Source organism: Periplaneta americana, chromosome 9 (assembly GCF_040183065.1).
Source record: "Periplaneta americana isolate PAMFEO1 chromosome 9, P.americana_PAMFEO1_priV1, whole genome shotgun sequence".
NCBI classification, from domain to species: Eukaryota; Metazoa; Arthropoda; class Insecta; order Blattodea; family Blattidae; genus Periplaneta; species Periplaneta americana.
Genome location: NC_091125.1, coordinates 65,637,856 through 65,662,834, shown reverse-complemented (window position 1 = coordinate 65,662,834; position 24,979 = coordinate 65,637,856). Strand labels below are relative to the sequence as shown.

General features: G+C 36.3%; 1 protein-coding gene and 1 long non-coding RNA gene across 3 annotated transcripts in view; both read right to left on the bottom strand.

The window, feature by feature from the left end:
• Window positions 1-24,979, bottom strand: part of LOC138706037 (Krueppel-like factor 8) — an 877,162-nt gene that overhangs the window by 228,836 nt on the left and 623,347 nt on the right. The gene's annotated exons all lie outside the window — the stretch shown is intronic.
• LOC138706036 (uncharacterized) lies at window positions 6,316-7,742 on the bottom strand. Its single transcript, XR_011333880.1, has 2 exons — window positions 7,456-7,742; window positions 6,316-6,852 (listed from the first exon to the last, which is right to left on the bottom strand). It is a non-coding gene; the product is annotated as an uncharacterized lncRNA (long non-coding RNA).

Below are 24,979 nucleotides of genomic sequence, written 5' to 3'. Positions count from 1 at the left end.
TCCAAAAGCATTCAAAATTGAAAGTATAAGCGACAGCTGCAGTCAAAGTAACAGTAGCAGTAGTAGTAGAACAATAGTAGCAAAAAAGCAGAAGTTTAAAGAACTTAAGTAGAAGTTAGAGTAGTAGAAAACACGAAATTAGCAGCAATAGTAAAAGTAACATTAACAGGAGCAGTAGTAGAAATAACTAATAGCAGCAATAATAGAAGTAACTACCAGCAGTGAAGTAGAAGTTCCTAGAGCTTAAGTACCTGAAGCGACAGAAGTAACAGCTCTAGTAGTAACATGAGTAACAGCAGATGCAGTAGTATAAATTACTTACAGTAACAGAATATTTACTGCACTTATTTGATTATTCAGAGCAGTACCCATAAAATTACAGTCAGGCTTTCAGAAGGGAAGTGCGATATAAACCTGCAGCAGTAACCTGGCTGTATTGAAATTTATGAGTGAAGAAAGAATAATTATATAATTTATATAATTGTTTTTATGACATCACATTCTGTGCTTGTAAGATGCGGCTTCGCTGTACATTTCCAGGTAATGAAATGAATTAGAAGAAGAGGCCTCGGGTCGCGGCCAACAACTGTTCCTTGAGGTCACCATGACAACCACTGCGTTGCATAACTCCTCTAATATATTCAACAGAGGATCTCCGATTTTCATCTCGTCCGTCTTACTTTCTCCATTGACACCCATTCTATCGAAACAATACTGTTGCAAGATACGCTCTGTAGTCATAATGAACCTTATTTATGTGCTATTTATGAACTAGATACCGTTGCTCAGAGAGAGGAAAATGCCAAGAAAATAAATCAGCCACCACAAACATTAAAAAAAAACACAGTTCTAGTCTATATTCCTACTGCGAGTTGCAAATTTATACATAATATGAATTCATTACTGTGGGCATATTTTTAAAGACATACCGTCTGAAATCTTTCACTTTAACAACACAATATATAATAATAATAATAATAATAATAATAATAATAATAATAATAATAATAATAATAATAATAATAATAATAATAATAATAATAATAATAATAATTCTGAACCAGGTAGTAATCATACAGGGTTGTTTCAGATCTCTGATAACGAATTTGAATGACATCATGTGCGTCAGGAGTCACACGACAGCTGAACTGTGGCGCGAGGTGACAGACCAGTAATGAGTGATGTCATAGTCAGAGTGCACGGCAGAAATTACGAAGAAAATCGAGCCTTTTCGGGAGGGGTACATTACGACTCTTTCCAATACCAAGTGCAGTTAAGTGAAAATAAAAGAAGCCTGCAATAAACGAGATTTCGTTATTTCCAAGAAAGGCATATTCTGTGTACTTAATAAGATTGGTAAAGCTCGAATTGAATTAATTTGTATCATCTCGTGGGGAGCGGTGACTTTTGACGGGGGGTGGATTTGCTTGCTTTTTCCACTCTGGAATTAATCTTATCCGAGCTTTGCCAGTCTTATTAGGTACACAAAAGATGCCTTTCTTGGAAATAATGAAACCAGGTTTTTTGCAGGCTCCTATGATTTTCGCGTAACTATACTTGGCATCGGAAAGGGTTGTTATGTACCCCTGCCAAAAAGGCTCGATTTTCTTGGGCACTGCTACTGTGATACACCGTGCACTCTTGACTACGAAACCACTCACTACTGGTCTGTCACCTCTTGCCGCAATTCAGCTGTCGGTGTGATTCCTGACGCACATGATGTCGTTCAAATTCGTTATCAGAGATAGGAAACAACCCTGTAATTTATAAATAGAGGGAACTCATATTCGTACTATTGTGGTAATCAAGACGAAGGGACACCGGTTAGAATAACACAAAACAATTCAACACTACAAAGGATACGTAAATAGTCACTGTATGAAATGTAATTTTTCCACTTTACTTTGTTATAATTTGGTGGTTTTCACATAATGTTTCCGTATAATATGGAAAAGAGAACGATTACCTTATATGAATTTATATAAGCATCTCCATTGTGGACCAAAGAGAATCTTAATGCTAGGTATTTAAGTTGCCTTCTGTACCTGTAGGCTTATGATGACGTCAATTCATAGTCTGGATATGTAAAAGAAGTAATGTTCTATAATTTTACCATCTTTTTCGCTGAAAGTAGTTCCTTTGAACGCAAAATAATAATAATAATAATAATAATAATAATAATAATAATAATAATAATAATAATAATAATAATAATAATACTAATAATAATACTAATAATAATAATAATAATAATAACAATAACAACAGCAATAATAATAATAATCGATATAAAAAACGTTTCGAGGCCTCAGTCCTTGAACCCATTTCGTTCTCACATTATTGGGATTCACGTTAAGTACCAAAGCTTTTTCTGTAATAAAAAACACTGTTCAATGCGAGTATGTATTTAGGCTATAACGCCAATATTTGACCCACAGAAAATTTAGTTTATAGATTCAATAAACCGAATAAGTTTGCTATGACGAAATCAATGCAAAAACCCATAGACTGTAGGTATAATTTTTTCAATCAGATCACTATTTTTTATTATAGTGCTACGTTATTTTTACAGTCTACCATTCGTGATAAATGTTCTGTCCAGTTATGTTGACATTCCCCTCTGTCAACATATTATTAATACACAACATAGGCTACTGTATACACTTATCTTGAATCGTTATTTCTTCACCCTGCCTCGCCTCATGCACTGTTTCTGTAAGGGTCGAGGGCATTTGCGAAGCATGCATTCCATTCTAATGCCATTTCCTAACATTTCGCTGCCGATGTTTTACGTAATTTCAATACGTGTTCTCACGAACAAAAATACTCTAAATTAGCTCAATTTAGGGCATTCGCGCATGAACACATGGAAAAAATCATTATAAACTTGAAAATATTTAAACTGCGGATGAACAAAAAGTTGCAGCCATAATTTGATGAAATTTTATAGCGTTTTATAATGGTTCATCTGGGAATATTTCATTGTATGAGGCACGATATTTAAGACCACGGTTTTTTACTCACTCTTTCATAGTACGTGAATAAATATTTTTGAAGTTCCATAAAATGATTTTGTATTTAGGTTATTACCTATAATATTAGGTATACTATTGTTATTATTTGTCTGTATATCTGTCACTTCTAGTTGTGTGAAAGAGAAGTTTTTATGGCCTTCACTCAGCCACAATATATCGATCAATAAATAAACAAAAAAAAAATTGAAATGTAGATCTCTTAAAATAGTACATTATGCAACGATCCTATAATGGTAGTAATTAAGACGCGAGTATGTTTATGAAACGAGCGCAAGCGAGGTTCATAATTTTCACACGAGCGTCTTAATTACCATTATAGTCAAGTTTCACACGACTTTTAATGCTCGACCATATTTCTAACTTGAAATTATTCAGAAGTATTCATTTTATTCTTATCTGACTGAGGAGCGGAACTGACCTTGTGCAATAACTCGTAAATTGTGAAATGTGTGCAGACGCGAAAGTATTGATTTTTTCCGAGGAACAAATGTCCACATTGACCTTGATATGATCTAGAGAGTAAAATAAACAATAACCTTGATATAACCTTGAATTGATTTAGACATTGAAAAAGGAGATGACAAATTGAATTTATTTGAATATTATTTACAATTAACGCTAACTATTATAGTAACAGAACATAACCTTCTGCGACAGTATTGGATTTCCAGCCTCCGTGACGTTTCGCTAGTTGTCTTTCGATTGCATATCCGAGAATAATCGATACTTGAGCTTTCATATTGCTACAATGGTGCTTTCTGATTGGTGGAACACCTGAACTTTAATGAATAGGTGTACTTTAATGAGGTCCATCAAAGGGCTGCTACCAGGTGTATAATTACTACATTTCGGCATGGTCCAGCATAAAACAAATTATATTATAAATTTCAAATTTTGTGTAGAATTTCAAAACTCAAGTACGTTGAAAGTAGACAATTATTATTATGTTGGTGTAAGAATTTCAATTATTTTACAAAGATTATTAATTTTAATTACAATTATTTTTGATAATTAAATTATTTCTATAAAACATAACCAATCACAGAAGCAGTATTATAATAAAATATTATAAATAATATCTTATTAAGAACCGCCAGGGAAAAAAAATCAAGTTCCTTGCATACTGTACTTTTGAGATTAAAGGCATAGCTAGCTTTTGTGAATCGCTGCCTTGAAGGAACAACAAGTTAAAGGTATGTTCAGAATATGTATGTTCAAACAATTTCTTTCTATAGTCAGTAGATAAACATAAGTTGCATATCTTCTCAACTTTTAAACATTATAATTTAAATTATCATCGCTAGTATATTTTATTTAGGGGATTAGTTGTTTTCCAACACGAGCATTAAAATCACCTAAATTATTATATATTTCTGTACAGTTATTAGTAAGTTTATCAAGAAAAACTATTTCGCTAAACGTATAGTGACAACAAATCATATACATAAAATATGTCTATGGTAATGTAGTGTCACGTAAGTACAGTTATGGGTAGAACATATATTCCAAACAGCGTTGCTAAAAAGCGACGCAAGAGGAAAGTCTTGTGTTGTACTAGGGATGGGAGATTTATGCAGCCTGTCAAGTCTTTCTCAAACAGGTGAGTCTACGGGGACGCAGTGTTTGTTTACAAGGGGAGTGGGCGACTGAACTGCAGTCAGGTGATGTAATGGCCGCAGAAACATGTCATAGGTCTTGTCACACATATCTCAAAGACCTTGGCGTCACAACAATACAAACAAAATCCAAGGTCTTCTATTGTATCAAATAAATTATAATTCTGAAACGTAATTACATTTAAATTTTCATTTAGTATCGAATTCTGTTTCTTGTTAAGTGAGGTCTGTTTCTGTCATCGGACTCGTACGTGTGGGCCGTGGAGTGTGTACAATACACAACAGAGGATCCATGTATGGCTGGAGGTGGGCACAGAACATAGGACGGGCTTGTCAGGAGTTGAACACATTTGCCTCTTATTGTAAATTTGCCAAAGGGAATACGATTATGAAAGGATCGCTTAAACAAAACATATTTCACGTCTTCGGTGAACGACACACAAAGCTGTGTTAGCTCAGCCGGTTAAGTAAAATAATTCTTTATTTAATGGCGTTTTAAATGCAACACAAAGGCCGCTCAGAGTAGTTGAAAAGTTGATACGCTAGGACAGAATAATGGCAACTTGAGAACACGGAAGGCAACTGAAGCACTCCAAGAAAACTTGCTCCCGCAAATGCACCGCTCACCATAAATTTTAAGGGTCCTGTCCAGAAGAGTTCCCTGGTGTTTCGTTTTTAAGAAGTTTTCAGGAGCTGGGATTTGTCGGATATGTAATTGCCGATAAAAGGCTGAACTGGATTATAATCAATTACAATAGACTACTAAGCAGAGCTCCTCTGATTGAAGTTCTGGCCGATATGTACACCTGTTATCAGGCAGTACACTTCACTTGGCGATATGTCAGAGGAAGAACGACTGTTTGTATCGTTGCTTACGAGATTATACAAGCTGGCGCATAGAGCTTGAAAAACGAGTCTGAAGTGGTTCCCTCGTAATGCCAATTCCGCCGCTCGGAGCGCTGTTCTGCCCTATATATTCATAGCAGAACACTTAAAAGACATTGACATTTGGGACATTTAAAGGACTCATCATTGCTTATTAAATGCTTCGTACAATATTTTATGGACAATAGACGTAATTTCCAAACTTCTACTCCTCAATTATATTACAATAAAAGGCTGTCATTCTTGATATTAAAACATATTACATATAAACTGAGGGACTGTCTGCTCTGTACTTCAGTTCATACACCAAACATTTCCGGAAATAAATTAACTTGACATCTTACATATACGCACTATAGCCTACCCTTTTCACCTAATATTATTAATATTGTTATTAAATAAGATATTGCAACTAATTAAGGTACTGCATTATCTTTAATTTCCTTGAATTCATAATTACGCATTTGCAAGAAGGCCTAACTTTTCCCTCTCTTTTTTAAAAAAATACGGACGTCACAATAACTGAGAAGTATAATTATTGCGCGATTTTTTCTTGCAGTGGTGAAAACATTTCTATAGGCCTACTGATTAATCTATTGAGCATAGTAATAGTAAACGCTGTAGTATTTTAGTGCGTGTACGCCTACTTAGCTCTTGTAAAACGAAATTTTCACTTTCACTTTCAACGGAACACTCACTTATATTCAGTTCTTGTATCTTGCAGTAAATTATCCATTTGTGATCATCTTTCCAATATAACCTCCCATTGAAACGACCACTTAAAATCATGAGCTAGAATTTATTATTTTAAAAACATTTCCACGTACATACTGTTATAATTGTTATGAACCACAATACAAAAGACAACACTGTGAAATTGGATTAATTTACCAAGATCAACATCAATACCAGTAGTATAAAATCACATATAGGCCTAGGCTATATTATTTCATTACTGTATGGTATTAATTAGAAGAATTAATTTTGAAGAATTTACAAATATGCTGAAATAATTTATGACACCTCTTATAGAAATGTAAAAATATGTATGTACATTTTGAAACAATGGGTATAGCACCACTTGAAAATGTTGAGCATTTTAACAGTAACTTGTAAATTGTTCCATCACGTTGTCTATAGTGTTCATTTATTGTAGCACTTTTAGAACGAACGTGGTTCACATACATAAGAAGAAATGACGATGGAATGAGTCGAACACATACAGTTTTCTTTAATTTTTAGCAAATGATGAAGTTGAATATGTACTGTTACTTCATATCCTAACATAAGTAGAGTTGCCACCATAGATGTAACACCTGAAATGAATATAAAATAAATTAATGTATTGGTAATGATGGTAATGATACAAGAATAAAAAGAAATTAGGCTAGACATAACCTCACAAAATTACAAACACATGCTAAAAAAAAAAAAAAAAAAAACTTTACGTATCCGTATATAATAAAACTAGATATTCCAGATATAATTTGTTTCACACGATAACCACCTCAGCCTATTTCGGCAGCAGCCATTATTAGTTACAGTTTGAGGTGCATTACCTAATCTCATACTAACCTTGTTAAGTTCTCTAACCAAATTCACTGATAATTACGTAACAATACACAGGTCTAAAATACAGACAAATACACATTAATTACCTAATAAGTACAGCATGAAGATAATTCATTACTTTTGTCGGTATTTTCTAAAAGAGAAAGTGAAAACAGTAACAACATTATCTTCAATGTTTACATCACGTCGTTCACATTTTCATTAGGCCTATATCAGTAATGCTTGGTAAGTGAAACAATGCATGAAATTATTTTACATTTCGGGTCACATCATTCGAGAGTCGGAAAATGCAATTCGCCACTTTTAACATAGCATTGCTTGTTATATGAGAGAACTTTGACATTTACCTTAACCTATAAAGATACGACCTGTTGGTACAGAGTTCTTCACATAGCAAAACACAGACAATTTTCCAGTATAACTTAGCAGAACAAACTTCAAATAACACTGTAATATGCTTGGCATATTTATAATATTCGTACTCAATCAGTAATGCACAATTAATCGAACTATTTTCACGATGCACAATGCTTTGTAATGGTACTATTCATCATTTCATAGGGCAGAGAGGCGAACCTAGCGGCAGAAATTGTCATGACTCACAGAGACCTACTCTCGACCGTGCTATGCGCCAGCTTGTATAATCCCGTAAGCAACGGTTTGTATACATCTGAAGTCTGATTAGTGTAACATGTAGCTAATCGGCGATGTATGCAATGGAGGGGGGAAAGGAATTGATCACCCTACCTCATTATCTCCTGGCTTAGTTGGCCTCATAAGAGGTGTTTTTTTTTGTATCAGTTGTGAGGTTCAGACCTGTCTTCGGACAGCTGACTAAACAACAACTAAACAGAGGCGTCATTTAAGGAGGCAGAATGGGGTAATAACACCCCCCCCCTTCGAGTTTAACCTTAATCAGAATTAATAATTGAGTAGCATTTCTAAGTAAAAAATGTGAGAACTGTACGGTACCTTTAATATTAAAATATTTCAGTTTAATAAACACTTAAGAGATAAAAGACGAGATATCTTGGGGAAATTAAAAAAACTGCTTGTGGCAATGACATATCATCCGGCCTTGTCCCGTTAAGAAAGCGTCAGAAAAAATGATGCTTTAATCCACTGAAAAATTAAATGTTAATTTTTTCAGCGTACAAAACACATTTATGAAGACTTTGCTCATAGTCCTAGACAGGAATTCACTTTGTTTTTTTTCTTTACTGTTGTTTTATTATTTGGAGTAGTGTGTTCAGCTAGAGAGTGTCATCAGGTGTATAGATTCCGGCTTTCTTAATAATCGACGATCTGTTTAAAGATTTTGGAAATAATATGTCCGAGTTACTAGTGTAAATTCTTAAAAACACATGTACAGGTGAAATAAAACGTGCTGAATTAAGTTTAGAAGTTGATTTTTACAGATAGTACTTCTGCATTAATTTCTAAATTTCTAAAATTAAAGCTCTGCTACATGGAGCCACCCATGGTATAGGAAATATTTAGCCTTTCCCTGCAAAATAATTTGGATAAATGAAATCAGAAATTTTAGATAGACCATTTTTCTTATAATTTAGCATGAAACAAATATCATGTCTCAAAGGAACAATATTGTTATGTTTAAATCCCTTTATTTTTTATGGTTAAGTTAGGCCCAAGAATATAATTATAACAAATTTATATTTAAATATCCTAATCTTGTCAATTCTAATAGTTCTAGTATTAAATTTAAAAAGTTATGTATGGATTTTCTAAAAATTGAACAATTTTAAATTTAAATTTATATATTCTTAAGATAAATTGTATTATATACTTCTTAATTTCAATTCAGGAATCCGCCCCTGAGCACGAGTTCTACTCTTTCAGGGGCGAACTAAAGTTTTTCTGTACATATTATATTTTATGTTACAATTATTAGCAATATATATATATATATATATATATATATATATATATATATATATATATATATAAACAAAGCGGGAGTGCACCACGCGATATATACCCTATAAGGTCTTCCCTTAGAGCAAAAACAGAAGTGACACTAGGCCTATTGCTACTAAGGTTTAAAGTTTCAAACTTCGATTTTTGCATACAATAAACACATTATAGTATGTATGTAGGCCTATACAGTATGTATCAGAATAGCTGGTTGACTTAAATCATTAATATGTAAATTCTGACTTTAAAAATGGTACATAATTACATGATGATTTTGAGTTGTGCAACAGTGTGTTGACATTTAATTTTTCCAATACTCAAGAATTACTTATAGGCTTCATCTTCAAGATAATATCACTCAAACCCAGAACGCGTCACAAAGTAGAGAATGAAACCTTAAGTAGTTTATAAGATTGCGAAAAATAATCCGAACACACGGTTAGCAGCACGGAAATTTAATCACAATGTATTTCATTCGAGATAGCACAAAAACGAGACAATATGTAACTTACAACTTACACGTATTATTCCTTCTACTTTCTCACTGAAGATGTATTATGAAGCTATCAACTGCGTTCCGGCATTTTTTTTTGTTGTCTTTTTCATCATGAAATCGAGAAATGTGTTAGTAATTAATTTTTCTTTGAACTCAAGTTAGGCCTTCATAGTCCTACAGCTTGGCGAAAAGGAGGTTAAAAGAACAAAATTCTCGTGCAGTGGGTAGTAATCATCTCCCAGTCAATTATAATATATTCTACAGAGTCCCATCACATTTTTTCTGTAGAAGAAAAGCAATAATAATAATAATAATAATAATAATAATAATAATAATAATAATTATTATTATTATTATTATTATTATTATTATTATTATTATTATTATTATTACTATTATTATTATAAGCAGCCGCCAGGGTGGTCTCGCGGCTAGAGCGCTGGACCTGTGGACCTGGGTTCGATCCCTGTGTACCCACGATTTATAACTTGTGTTGGGAAAGCCCGTGGTCCAGGTAACACAGGGGTTTTCTCCTGGAAACTCTGGTTCCCCTGTGGCATCCCAACAAAACTCCATGATCATCTCATCGCGTGTGTAGTGTAGACCAGCCTCCTATGGCGCGCCCTGGGCAATGACTCATCGGTAAATTTGTCTACATAATTGGCTGAATAATGTATGTCAAGTACCCACCATTAGTTTATAAAATAATAATAATAATAATAATAATAATAATAATAATAATAATAATAATATTTATTCTCATAATAATAATAATAATTATGAGAATAAAAATCCAATACATCTAAAAAGAGTAGTGAAATGATTAGCGTAGTGTTACCCATGTTTTATTCAGTAATCTCAGCCCATAGCTACAAACCAATATGGCGTATAATGCTAGGGCACTATTGTGGCGTTAATTAAAAAAATTTAAAAAGTTACGGTTGATCTAAGTGCGTATCAAATGGTAAAATGTATTGACAGGTCTTTCATTGCAAACCGAGCTTCTCCAATCTTTCCTATTTTCTACCTTCCTCTTTGTCTCCTCATATGATCCATATATCTTAATGTCTATCATCGGATATCTTCTTCTGCCCCAAACTCATCTCCCGTTCACCATTCCTTCCAGTGCATCCTTCAGTAGGCAGTTTCTCTTCAATCAATGATCCAGACAATTCCTTTTCCTCTTCCTGATCAGTTTCAGCATCATTCTTTCTTCATCCACTCTTTCCACTTCTTAGTGTCTGTCCACTTCACACGTTTCATTCTTCTCCATATCCACATTCCAAATGCTTCTATTCGCTTGTCTTCGCTTCGTCGTAATGTCCATGTTTCTGCCCCATACAATGCCATACTCCACACAAAGCACTCCACTAATCTCTTCCTTAGTTATTTTTCCAGAGGTCCGCACAAGATTCTCCCTTTTCTATTAAAAGCTTCCTTTGCAATTCCATTTCTCCTTTTGACTTCTTGGCAGCAACTCATGTTACTGCTTATAGTACACTTCAAGTATTTGAAACTGCCCACTCGCTCTACTGCCTCATTTATAATTCGCAAGTAATGACTAATAAGTTTATTATATGTAAGCAATTTGTTTGGAATACACGTCAAATTTTACTTCCCTGTATTTACGGTAAGCTCGATGTTAAGTTTGAAAAAGAAAAACCGTAATACAGGTCAAAGCAGTCGCATATTGTTGCCAAACTGTCTAAACTACCCACCATTTGGCTCAGAATTTAAACAAAACCTCGAGCCTATTGCATTAAAAGTTAAAGTTATAACCGCGGAGGACGTAGGTAGTTGAACGTGTTTATGTCACAGTCGCACAATTTGACACGAATTGTATTTTGTACTTAGGTTTGTGGGTCAAGTATGCAAGACCGTTCCTTGTTGGAGGGCCCAAGTACAGTCACACCTAGTATGTTGTAATTCTACAGACATATACTTACTCTCCCATAATGAGCCTATGATGCTTTGTTACGCTTAACAACAACAACAATAATAATAATAATAATAATAATAATAATAATAATAATAATAATAATAATAATAATAATAATAATAATAGTAATGAATTTGTAGAGACTCGGAATAAGTAGAAAAATCGTCAGTCCGCATGTATTGCAATATATTACTTAGCCCTAGTTGCTCCTTGCACACAAAATATAAACTATCCGAAAATTTTTTATCCATAAATAGTCTTTCTTGAAAAAGTGAAACAACAAAACTGACGATATGGCGCGATAGTTTAAAGTCACCGTTATTTCTCCAAATATAGATTTTCTTAAATTTATTTTATTTATTTTTTTTAACTAATGGCGAGTACCTGACTGTTCGTTATTCACCCACATGAAGTCAGCTATATAGACCTATTTACCGACAAAGTCGTTGTCGAGGGTGCGCCATAAGAGGCTGGTCTACGCTACACCCGCGATGAGATAGGATGATAATGAATATTATTTATTGTTGGGATGCCACGGGGGAGTCGGAGTTCTTGGAGAAAATCCCCGTGTTACCTGGACCATGGGCTTGCTCAACACAAGTTATAAATCGGAGGTACACCGTGGATCGAACCCGAGTCCACAGGATTATAAGCCGAGCCCTCCAGTCACTAGACCACCGTGTGTTCAGAGAAAAATTAATTAATCTTGTCAGGTAATTAATTCTCGTACCGCACAGCCTAGCACAAGACAACTTTCTTATTCGCCAAGGCTTGTTGTAGGCCTATTGTCTCCAAAATGTTTTGTGGTTACATTAGTAATATTAATGTAGTAATAATGACATGGTCCACACCTGTGGAGTAACGGCTAGCGCGTCTGACCGCGAAACCAGGTGGCCCGGATTCGATTCCCGGTCGGGGCAAGTTACCTGGTTGAGGTTTTTTCCGGGGTTTTCCCTCAACCCAATATGAGCAAATGCTGGGTAACTTTCGGTGCTGGACCCCGGACTCATTTCATCGGCATTATCACCTTCATTTCATTCAGACGCTAAATAACCTGAGATGTTGATAAAGCGTCGTAAAATAACCTACTAAAAATAATAATGACATATACGTAAATATACAGTACATATTATTTTTTCGAGAAAGAAAAAGTTGTGAATATGAGCACTACAAATGGGAATAACGCAAACAACACTGCAAAACAGTGCTGTGGTTAATGCTATTGAAGGAGAAAACGATCAGAAGGGATATGACTTTCCTGATTGTGGGTGCTGATTATTATAAACATCTCTCAGATATGCGTCCCAGTAGCCTGGCTATTACTCATGCAGAAAACATTAGTAACAATATGTGTACGAAAATTAAAGTATAATAATTATTTTAATAAAGTAATAATTCCTTTACCTAGTGTAAATTATAATTAATAGCTTAACTTCTCACTTACTAAGGACAAGATCAGTGATCAGAACTGACAAAATCTGAATATTTTTTACTTAGGCCTAATAGTATCGCTACTGTTCCACATAATGTAAGCATTGATATCTTAACATACATCCCCCTACCGCTTTATCACCAGCTCTTCATCTCGTAAGTAACACACAATATTTGTGCGACTTCTATTTTATTTCCTAAAGTGCTATGTTATGATAATTTTCCAAAAGCACTCACTTAAATCGATGGCATATTAAAATATTTACAACACAAATCTGTGTAATTGGCCATTCCATTGTTTCTTGAATGTACCAAATCCTCTTCCTTTTATCATGTAAAGCAAATTCTCGGATTCGCTTCCATTCACTGTAGATGAGCTTTCACCATTAGGCTGCTATCTGCTATCTGTAACGATGTCTGAGATAGTTGACACTAAACTTCCAGCTCTTTCCTCATAATGATGTGATAAATTATAGCTTCCAAGATACCGAAGTAGTTTTATCTCTGCAGAAACAGTTCGCTTCAGTTTTTGATTGCAGACTTGAATCATAGACTTGGATAGCATACTCCCTTCCCATCCAGACGGTCTGTGTATCAATTCCCGGCAAGTGTCTAATGAAAAAAAATCATTTTTCTTTCAAGGGTCTGCGTGTCTGTCCCTTGTTGTGTACTGTCCTGTGTTATTTCAGCATTGGTCTTGTGCCCGGGAGGCCCGAGATGTGTCTGTATAGTGTGTCATTCAAACAATACAAATTTTGGCTCTCGAAAAGAAAGAGGAAAACACAAGAAAGTTGAAATTGGAGCAGCCATCGTTTCCTAAAACTTGCGTCTTGCCATTTTCTTACTTTATTGTGCCATAATGGATAATTTATCCGCCTATCAATACAGTATACTCACAAACTATACACCTCCTTCCTTTTATTTCACTTGTAGATGAAAAGAAATAAAGAAAGAAATGGATGTACAGAAGTAAATACTGTCATGAAAGGTGGCTGAAATATGTTTCAATCCATCATAATCGAAGAGGTGGATTTCAAACTGGTCTAAGTCAAAAGACAAGGCACGAGAAAAATGGCAATAACTGATAAAACAAATTTGACGCTATTTTTTCAAACGAATATGTCAAAACTTAGGAGAGTCAGTTACATAAACTTGCATAGTTATATACGAGCTTGAAAAGAATAAATTAAAATGTTAATAAAACAAGTTAAAAACAATGAGTTAGGACACTTTACAATCCACCTCTTCAATGTCCATCCCTCCTTTCAGTTGGTTATTTAAAGTCGTTGTAGTGCAGGTTCTTTAACGTCGATGGAATTGGTAACAGAGAGATGTGGCGATGATTCGTCATGTGATTACCTAACATTTTCCTTGCAGCTGAGGGGAACCTCGGAGCATCTGGCGATCAGCAACAAACGCTCTACCGCCTGAGCTATGCCGGTGGCTAATTCCTTCATCGCATCGACACTTAAGTACCATTCCGCTGACGATGAACTGGGAAAGTGTACTTCCGTGACTTATCTCGCTTCTGCTATAACTCAATGATTTAATTGTGGGTAACAACCTCTTCGATACACTCATCATCAAGAACAGACCAGTTGAAGATGGTAAAACAAACATGAAATAACAGGCGTGCTTGAAATCACAGTACTTAAGTAACGTACGTATAATGATTCCCTGTGCGTTCTGCTCAGATTGATGTTCTGTATAACATGTGCTTATGTTGTTATAACGGACATCTTATCCAATCCTATAGAAACTGGCGCTTTGAATAGCCGTGCTAGAAAACGTCAAGAACCTTTCAAGTGTTCGCCAAAACACACCGACAAGTTGGGACATTGCGGAATGCTATTCAAAGAGTCTTGTAAAGGCATCGCAAGGTTGGATAGAGTCTGCACACCTCATCATACAGAGTGTTTGAAAAGTCGTGTTAAGGAAAGATGGTTGTTATTGTGTGTGAAAAATCAGACGAAAGAAGACAGAAAAGAAAAGAGGAGATGGAAGAAGAGATGAGTTGGAGCTAGAAGAGAAGAGAAGAGAAGAGAAGAGAAGAGAAGAGAAGAGAAGAGAAGAGAAGAGAAGAGAAGAGAAGAGAAGAGAAGAGAAGAGAAGAGAAGAGAAGAGAAGAGAAGAGAAGAGAAGAAGATACGATAGGATAAGATAGAATAGAATAGAAGAGGATACGATTGGATAAGATAGGGTAGGGTACGACAGGACAAGATAGAATAGAATAGAAGAGGATACGATTGGATAAGATAGGGTAGGATACGATAGGATAAGATAGGATAGGATAGGATACGATAAGATAGGATAGGATGCAATGAGATGAGACAGAATAGACTAGGATAAGATAGAATAGGGTAGAATACGATAGGATAAGATAGGATAGGATAATAAAAACAACTTTATATAATTTGTGCAATTTACGCGCTACGCTATATATAATTATCTTCTGCGTTATCCAAACACTGCTGGAAAAACGAAGTACTGAGAGACACGAGGTTCTGTCAAGTTAGAGTCACTGGAAACGAAGAGGCGTTCTACCAAAGAAACGTTAACCGAGTGGGCGTTCTGCATGGCATTACTGTACTTAAATATTTCCAGTTTTAGACATTCCCGCAGCGCAGAGATTGGCCTGTATGTGTGCTGGCAGCATCTCACATCTGCCGCTGCCAGGCTCGGCGTTTTGTCCTGCTTGACAGAGGACGCAGGATTGAAGCAATTTCGCTCGTGCATCACGCACCTGTCGCCGACATATGTGCCGTCAGTTCCCATTACGTTCTCACAACGCGTCCTTGCACTCCACACCAAGTTAAGGTTCGCGATCCGAAGATGGCACGTAAGCACTCTTCTTATGTATAAAATTAACCTTGGAAAAAACCAAGGAAATCTGTGGGCTACACTTCGTACTTGCTACTTTATTTTCGAACATATTATATAGACCTAATTAATTGTATACTCTGTAGTTCTTGCTATCGGTTCCTTGCAGTGTTGCCAATACATAAATTGTACTCCCGTCAGTCTAACACCTGGAAATCCGTCAGACTCCGTCAAAATAAAATGAAATAAAATAGGACCCACTCTTTATATCTACAGTATATACAAATAAAAGCAAATATTAACGCAATTTCCTCACTAATCTTGATTAAAATAATAATACTTCATACACATCACCCCCCTCTACTTCTGTAGTTGATGTGTTTTATTGGTCTACGCTCCCCCAAAAATTAAACAATTAAACATGACAGCAGCTAAATGTCAAAAGACGATGTAAATCGTAATTTCCTCCAGAAAATCCGTCATCCGTCAAAGCCATTCTTTTCCCGGCCGCTACATTGAAATTCCGTCACTTTTGATGGAATTTCCGTCCAGTTGGCAACACTGGTTCCTTCTGTGGTTAGAAAAGAAGCACAATAAGGAAGAATAAGCAGGGTCCGGCAGAATGATCTCCCCGGTTTGAATTGACCACCATACAGGTTTCTTGATAGTTGCGCTTGAGCGGCATATATCTTTGAGCAGCACAAGCCATTTCAGTTACCATCATGGCGTGGACAGATGAACATCGTGCTTTATGTTGTTGAGCATTTAAAAAAAATGGTGACTGTGATTGCAATGTTGTGGAAATTTCGTGCTCATTTTAGAGCAGGTCGACACGAAAGAATTCCTGATAAGAAAACCCTACTGATATGGGTGAGAATGTCAGACAAAAACTTCAATTTTCAAACAGAAGTCGCCCGGTAGATGTCGCAACGTTCGGGCTCCCGAGAATATCGCAGCAGTGAAGCATGCTGTTACCCCATCTCCACGACGTTCAGCCATTAAACATACTCTGGTATTGGGAATATCTGATCGGAGTGTCAGACGAATCTTACACCTAGACTTCAAGTTCCGTCTCTACAAAGTTATGGTGGTTGAGGAACTTCGGCAACGTGACTGGCTCAACCGCCAAGATGCTTGCGAGACAATATTGGAAAATGTTCCAGGCGATACTGTTGTGCTCAGTAATGACTAAACTCACTTTCATTTGTCGGGCTGCGTCAACAAACAAAATATTCCATATTGGTCCCCAGAAATCTCTCGAGAAATGCATCAGCAACTTCTTCACTGCAGGCGTGTTACTTTTTATGTCATTTTGCACAAATTAAAACAATAGAGAAGGACGCACAGTCACTATTTGGGAAATGTATACTATAGCTCGTGAGGGCAAGCATTTGGACGATATTATCTTTAAAACAAAGTGATGTCAAAATGGCAAATATTTTTCTGTAAGATGTTAAAATAAAAATTTGCATAGGATCTATGTTGCTCTTGTTATTTGTTTCTAATCGAGGAGATCGTTCTGCCTGATCCTGTACATACGTTGTTAAAAATCGCATGTAAAAGTGACTCGGCTGTCAACATCTACCGGGGCTCCTGTCCATGATTTATTGAGAATTCTACAGTACTTGTACCGATATAAATATAATGCAAACGGAAGGAACAACACCCAACCTAGGTCATTGCCTAGGACCGCGGAATAGGGAGAGGGCGCTCAACGTGGACGTAATGTAACGATGAATAAATGGTTTAGCTCCATTCAATTAGCAGATGATATGTTGACAAACCATAAGCTCACAGTAGTAGCAATACTGAGACAGAATATGAAAGAGATCCATTTTTTTTTTACCAAATAGGAAGAAGGAGGTATTATCATCATAGTTCTGCTATCATGACAAATTGAGTCTGGAAGATATCATTGACATCTTAAAAATTGATATCTGTTACCTTACTTTCAACAATGCACTGAGGAAAAACTATATAACAAGACACTAAGAATCCAGAAATAATTGAGTTCTATAACAACACCAGAGGAGGAGTGGACATCTTGAACCAAATGACATATTGCTATACAATGGCACGCAAAACTAGAAGGTGATCAGTTAGATTTTTCTACGGAATTTTAGATCAAACAGAAATAAATGGGATGGTACAGTTTACGGAAGTAAAAACTTCTGAAAAAGCTACAAAACAAATTCTTTATGAATTTGGTCTTCAACTAGCGCACCAACATATGGCAAGAAGACTGACCAAAGCCTTGCCTACAGAGCTTCGCTCAAATATTCAAGGAATAATAACATTGAAGAGGATGAGAACGAGCCAGAACTGCCGAAGAAAATCAATAGGAGTGCCAAATGTCATCTCTGCCCAAGAGCAAAAGACAGAAAAACAAAAATTGTGTGTTTCAAATGTAATACGTCTGTATGTCCATATCATCAATTGGACGCGTGTGATATGTGTAAGAAAACGTAACTGTGGACTGATATCAACAAGTTTTCAAAATGAAATATATCGCTTTCTGACAATGATGTATCTTAACATTTATGTTGAGGTAACCGAATACCCCATGTATCCATTTCTGAGTTTGAAGTTTATGTATCCTTTATAGGGATATAATTATATATAACAAATAATTAAATGCGACAGGCCCATGTCAGTAAATTTACTGGCATGTAAAAGAACTCCTGCGGGACAAATTCCGGCACACCGGCGACGCTGATATAACCTCGGTAGTTGCGAGCGTCGTTAAATAAACCGTATATTTTTGGCTCAAATAATAAGCAATCAATATTATTTCGAATGCAATTCAATCTTCTGCTGCGGTTCAAGTAGTAGCATTTAACACTGAACGATTCCCACAGAAAAACAGGAGATACACCTTCCTTTCATAGAAAGTGGCTAAGTGTCCCCTGTTTTGTGTCTTTATTACTAGATGTCCTTACCACCATGCTAACCACATGACGTGCGAGCCCTTTACTTGTGAACGCTAAGCCTTGGCTCAAAATCGTCACAGGAATGAGGATGCATATATGGTATCTAGGCAATTCATAAAGTAGGAGGCAATAATTTAAAATTTTACTCAACATGCATTCAAATGCTATAAGCAACTACTGTCCCCTATTAACAAAAAATTAACAAAGTAGAATTATAGAAATTGAAAGAGATTGAAAAGTATAACCCAATTCCATATTCCGTGAACTGTAACTAGGCCTATGTTCGTAAAGTCGATTATATTGTCGTGATCGTGATTAACTTACTGACTTGATGCACTTAACCTTCCGGCGAATTTCTCGCGCTTTTTGCCACAACTGTACAACTACTGGACAGCAGGATGACCTCACCAAATTACAAGACGTCCAATATGGCGTTTTTCTCATAATTCGTGGGTACATACTTTGAATAAATTATCAACATAGGTTGTGTGTGAGAGTACGAGACACGACCCGGGGGTCACACCTCCGTCACCCTCCCCCCCCCCCGCGGAACCATCTTCGCATTTTTTAATTTGTTTGCTCCTGCTGAATTTCTCATGCGTTCGCTGTGTAATTTGGGAGTATTACGTATCGATGGGTGTGGAGGAAGCCCCGCCTACTCCAAGCGGTAATGGAGTTTCTCCGCATATAGAGATGTGGCAAGTCTAACTTAGAAACTTATTCTCAAATGCATCGCGATCATAAAAATTATCTTCAAGTCTTTGTATCATATGAGAATACTTCGTAATAAAACTAGCTTACTGCTAGCAGCCGGTAGGGCAGCCTCGATGCACGACTGATTATAATTATCATTAGGGCTCAGAAATTGATGATCTGAAAGTCACATAAAATTACCTATAAAATGACGTTAAGTTTCTGAAAAAAAAAAAGGCATTAAAATTTGAAAAAATGACCGAGATTTTAATAGTAATAATACCGAATATCTCCGAAATTACGCCAATGCACATTTAAATATTACGAGAAACTGAATTTTCAGACATAGTTCTTATTCAGCATTGCAGTAAAGAGCCATCGCCATTCATAGGGTCTCGGGTTTGAACGATAGCCGGTTGCTTTACTTTCGGAATTTTTACGTCCTCACTTGTGAGATACAATATGCTGACTGCGGGCACTGCGGCTGCAGTATTTGTTATGCTGCGTTAAATTGGGGGAAGCAAATAACACACGTGACCAGGAGCCAAGGCTGATGCAACGGTAAGGAAAATTCCTGCATGACGCAGTTGATTTGCATATAGACTACGACTACACCGTAAAAAAAAGTCCGTTCAAAAACATAAAAGGACAAAAATGAAATAAAAAGTATAACATTTCCTAAAAAATGACCAATAGATAAGAGATCGAAAAATTGAGAAAAAAAAAAAAAAGAAGCAAAATAAAAGCAACATAAAAGTAGTCTATATTGGTCTGTGTTGAAATGAAACGAGTTTATATTGCATTTTGTATTGTAGGCCTATGTGATGTTTCAGAAAAAAAAAATGATATTTCATCAACTTCTGAGCTCTAGTTATGCGCACCGTTAGAACCGATGTGAGAGGAGTCAAAGTCGGTAAAGGATGATGGATTTTTAACGAAGACAAAAAATTATTGGCATGACCTCTCTAGAAAAGGAAGTCAGGAAATACGTAAATTTAAACATGTAAATGAATGAGAAGTAAAAACTAGTATTATTAGAACTAGTGAAACTTCTTCAGGCAGGGTACGAGTCAAACTCCATGAAACAAAATTATGTGACGGATGTTTTCAGAGGGCGTTGCGTTCTGTTGGTACGGTATTACGTACGTTACTATGTTATCGTGTAAAATAAAGTTGTTGATGTTTGCTGTTTTAAACTAATTCACACAAATCAATGCATGAATTAGTGAGAGTGGGACTGCTGCCGACCATTGCGCCATCTGTGTAAGTTGTGACGTTACACAGTCGAAACCATTGACTGAAATTACATTGTTGAGAAGATTATTGCTAGAAAATATGCGTGGCTTAAACGAAAGTGTGCAAACGAACTGCCAAAAATTGAGCCAAAAAAAAAAACGGAAAAAGAGTCGACTGGAACGAGTGCGAGAATGCAAGACTTTTCTAACCTCTTTTCTGTAGTTCAGTTACAAAGAGTCAACAATCTGGCAAATGTTCCTACACTACCAAACAATGAACGAGTGCAATGCCCAACCCAACTGGTGTTACCGATTTCAAATTAAATCGTTGTGCACCACGTGATATAAATCAAATAAAACTTCTCATCAAATATTCGAAAAGCAATTTTTAAACAATCTATTTAGTTTTGTGTGCTTCATTTCTCACATATTATTTTAGTTATCGTGGAACAATTAACTGTTTCATTTTTAAATTCTGAAGAGTAGCTATTGACCCTGATCACATATAGCAGATTGATCAACCTAATGCACTTTCAAGGCAACAACTTTGATCAATTTCACTTTGCTGCCATCTAGCGACTGCAAAAGAGGTCACATTATGACCCTGATGGAATTGCACGGAATAATAGCACAGTCTAGTATATACAGTCACGAGCTCAATACGTAGTAAATATGCCTCCATAGATAGTTGCTAACCACTAGGATCGCTACTATCGCCTCATTACAGACAATGCGAAATAGTACCTGCACTGTCTATTGTTCCTGGTACCCTCATAAATTCAAGCTTCGTGACTGTATATACTAGACTGTGATAATAGCTTGCACCAGTACTTCCATCTAGCGGTCGTTAACAAAAATTCATTTTCGACAGTGGAGATCCTAGTAGTTGTCTCTTTATTTGTTGTCATTTTATAACATGGGAATAGTCAATTTGATATACATGTGATCAGGGCTATTGAGTATATAAATTTGCATCACATTTAACCATAATTTATTGTATCTATTTCCCAGAACATTTAAAAAGCTTACTGCACATTTCGGCGACAGCGTAAGAAGTTCCAGTTCTGCCGCGCATAGTGGTTATACACTCATTTTTTTTTTTTTTTAACTTTTTCTCCTCTCGCTTTATTTAAGTTTCTTTCATTGTTGTCTAAGTTAGTCCTTCCTTTCGTTTTCTTATTTTCATCTTCTGCCCGATCTCCTATTCAGGTTTGTGTCTTTCGTTTTATTGCCATCTTGTACTTCGTCATTTCAAGTTCTTATCCCTTACAAATCCTTTCCTACAGATCCCTCCGTACTTCGAATTGAATTTAGCAAACAGAATATCACGTTCATATTTTCCCACCATCCTGGCTCATACCCCAATCAATTTCTTTAACAGATTCCCATTGTATGAACGATTCGGCATTCAAGAAGCTGTTACAATGAGGCGAACAACTCCTAGACCAATTCATAAATCAGCGGCACAATACTGGTAGCTTAAAGCGGAGAAATAACAGATTTCTGTTCGATGGGGGCAGATGCAACTCGTGACGAGGCTAATCAATATGGAGGCAGTGATTGCTTTCTGATAGATCGCGCCGCCATTTACGCGCAACGTGAGACCACCCTACGACGTACAGTCACTCAAAACTACAATGCGATAGGGAGACGATATCATATGATCTGAAAATATGTACTCTTTGGATAGGACTAGGTCCGTATAAAAGCGTCGATCGTTGCAAAAACATTGCCATATCTCTTTCATCCGGTCCCGGTCGATCTACCCTAAATTTATAACTTGTGTTGAGCAAGCTCGTGATCCGGGGAACACAGGGGTTTTGTGCGGGAACTCCGGTTCTCCTGTGACATTCCAATAAGTATCCATCAACATCAACCCTGGGCCATAAACTTGAAACGGTGGAATCAAAAAAGTGTACTAGTATGATTGTCAAATTACCCATAGTTCATCTCTTTTTCCGGTGTGTTTATCAGCTATTTTGTTCATATTATTACGATTACAAATTCTTTCGTGTTGTGAATATTTCAAAAGTGTAGTCAAGTTCAGCAGGTGTTATTTTTTTTATAAATAAGCTAATATTCTGTTCGGCTCAACTCTAGAATATGTCTGTTGATATGTCCCCCTATGCCGTAACATGTGAAGGAGTGTCAACATCCTTCTTGATAAAAGCAAGAACGTGGAAATGAAATGTTCAGTCCATGTCACAACCATAACATCTTTAATAAATATACAGTGTAATATACATTGATATAATAATCTGCTAATACTCCTGTTACCTCCACATCCATTCTAAACCGTTTACTTATGACCGAAACCGATAGTAGCAATTGAATATTTGGCGATTGGCGATATTTCGCGGAGGACTATGGGGCATAGAAGGTGTAGTTTGACGTCATATCCATCGCACCGATTTCAAGCATATTTGCTTGGATTGCTCCCTCCTTTCGTTTTATTCTCTCAGATCAACATCCATTACAAAGGTAATGTAGATGTACCGCCTGTAGTGCAATCTGGATAATTTCTGACGACCTAAGTGGTCATTCTTGGCACTAGTGACATAAATGAACTACCCTCCTAGGGGCGAATTGATTCAAGTAAATGGCTCTGCTATTGCACACACACAAAATCTCTTGCATCCATTTTTTAGAGTCCGTCCACTATTCTGTTCCGGATGCATTGCAACTTTTAGTTCCTTGTATTTGTTCTCATATTTCTCAATGCATATTCAACTAGGACTATCAAAACACCTATAGAGTCTTATAAGACTCTTGGTCTTTTACTGAAATTTGGTCTTTTACTGAAAACTCTTAGACAAAAATAGCTCATTCCTGTCGCCTGTAAATTAACTATTACAATTTTACGAATTGCCCTTCTTTCTCACACAAAAATTGTAAATGGATCTTTCGTGTTCCTTCGTTTTTAAATTTGTACGTGGTCAAATCCTATAGTCGGTCAGATGGGTGTCCCCTTCAATTCTGACAAGGTCCCCTACCATATTACTTGAGAAGTTTTGTAGTGGTTACGTCGTCATGTTGGTGCAAGGCCACGGACATTAATTTAAACGTGCATAGGAGTAGTAGTAATATTATACACTAACATTTATTTCCTAAGTTCGACTCTTTCGCCATTTCATACTCGCTCCGTTGAAGGTCACAAATCAATTCCACAAAATTATCGTAAAGGAGAAGGCTGAAACCTAGCGCTACGTCCATCTCAATGAACTATAAAGGCATAGACATTCTTAGCGCGGGCTTCCGGTGGATGATCAGCGAACTATCGATTTTCGTATTCATAAACCAGTGTTAGCGACATGATATGATATGAATCCTGTACAAGTAACCAGTCGATAGCCGAGGCTAGGTTAGCACGCTCGTAGCGCGGGCTAGCGAAATGTCTATGCATAGCACCCTTAGAGTTTACGCTAGGACCTTCTTTTCCACAACAGCTGAATGTGCTAAGGTTCGCTGTGTACCCACGTTTCATGCAGATAGTCTCGCACTTCGCCAGCTGGTGGTTGGAGAAATGCTATTATATGGTAATTTATTTTTTTTAACTACTAGCTAGTACTAGCTAGTGAGTACAATTAAAATTATAAAACAAAAATGTAATGGACTGGAGAGCGGCAGAATGATGTTAATGGCTATCACGGGAAAATGGGAGTTCACCGTGAGACCCCCATCTACGACCTTGTCCGTGTGTCACTTGGGTTTTCAATGAAATATCACAGGGCATACAATTTTAATTTATTTACAATTATTACACAAATATACAAGCAGGTTATATAAAAGAATCGAAGTCGTACGTTTTGTATTTACATTCCACAGCCGTGATTTTTACTCATCTTATCGTTGTGGAAAAACAGAAGAAACGGTTCTGCCAACAAAACAAAACTTATAGAGTGTGTTTGCAAAACGAATTCCGTCCATTTTTATGAAAGAACTGGGCAAGTTTCTTATCCACCAATCTACGGACTGAGCGAGTTTTCAAGTGACATGCACAATAACTAGACCTCGGATTTTAGGCTAAATGTCTATATTTCTTGTATACAGATAAACTAAAACTAGTTAAATATCTTCAAGTTTTATATAAAACATGAACGTTTGAAAGGGACTTTATATTGCCTAAAATGCCTATTTTGCCCACTGTGACCTATTATTTTAAGGTTTTAGAGCCTAAAAAGGCCTATTTTTATTGTGCTTGTATTTGTTTCCATTTTTTGTGTAGCAATGAAAAAAAGTATTGGATATCTTGGGATGAATTTCGTTCAAAGACCTTATAATAGTGTGGTTGTAGGAATGAAGCAATTACTGAAAAGTGACTGTTCTTGTTGAGTACTCGAGCTGGCAGTTGGAATGTAATGAATGGAGAGGATGTAAAAGAAATCAGCATTG